Source organism: Vombatus ursinus, unplaced genomic scaffold (assembly GCF_900497805.2).
Source record: "Vombatus ursinus unplaced genomic scaffold, bare-nosed wombat genome assembly UNPS02014773.1, whole genome shotgun sequence".
Taxonomy (NCBI): domain Eukaryota; kingdom Metazoa; phylum Chordata; class Mammalia; order Diprotodontia; family Vombatidae; genus Vombatus; species Vombatus ursinus.
In genome coordinates, this window is record NW_020954551.1 from 1180583 (window position 1) to 1181623 (window position 1041).

The following is a 1041-nucleotide window of genomic DNA, read 5'->3' on the forward strand; positions in this document are numbered from 1 at the left end:
GTAACTTTATGAACTTCCAAGAGAAGCTGCTAATAGGTACTGTCACATCTCCATGCTGCAGCCTCTTCTGTATATATGGCTAGATCATTTCCACAAAAATGTTTACTTCTTAAAATTTCAATTTAGCCAAATTCCTGCTATGTTCAGACTATCATCTATGATGTTACTAAGCTCATGGTTAGGAATGATCTTTGGGGGTTAGCGTCTTTCTATCTGTTAGCAAGACACTGGCCCTGATCAATGTGAGGACATATAAATTAGTGTTAGGAGATTAGGGAGCCAAAGCTTTGAGTGTTTAAGAGAAATGATTGTAAGGACTATATTCTTTGTACCTCCTTTCTCTGATTGGTCTTAAGTCAAGGAGAAAAGATTCATCATCTGGTTTGTGCTCAGGCCCTACTTGGCTCACAGTGCATACAGAGAACCTATTTCTTAGATTAAGAAACTTCGCCATGAGACTTGAGATATAAAGGTCTGGAAAGTTTCCTTAGCTTCTCCTGGGTTTGAAGTCCACGATTTTGTATGGGAGTGAGGCAGGTGAATTGGCCCTGGATATGGGATCTGAGACTGCAATCTCACTTCAATTCTTGCTGTGCATTCATCTATACATTGTTAAATCAATTCTGAATCTGTAAGGTTTTTGTTTTTCTGGAACCACATTCCAGTTTCATTAATAAAGTACTGCTTTTCTCTGATGGTGTCCTCCACCTGCCCCAATGCTGCATGCCACCTCCTTGACAGCTTGGGAATCCTGTGGTACAGGCTAAGACCTTCTTGTTATGTTGCTGTTGTCATCTCTTACACTCACACTGTGGCCATCATGCCTGTCTTCCCCTTACCCCACCTTGCCCTGTGTTTGGGGGGGGTGAGGAGGGGGCATCAGGAGCCCCAAGGAGCTGACCATTTAATCATATTTTAAAATCCATCCTATAATCCTCTTCCTCTTAATGAGCAAGTTTAACCTACTTTGATTTGACAATACCATTCTTATCTTCTTGCCTTTTTATGTATCTGTTTTGTCAGCAGGGAAATCAATTTTTT

General features: G+C 40.9%; 1 pseudogene; it reads right to left on the reverse strand.

Moving 5' to 3' along the window:
• Positions 1–437: 437 nt before the first annotated feature.
• Positions 438–795, reverse strand: LOC114044330 (annotated as a pseudogene).
• Positions 796–1041: the final 246 nt, after the last annotated feature.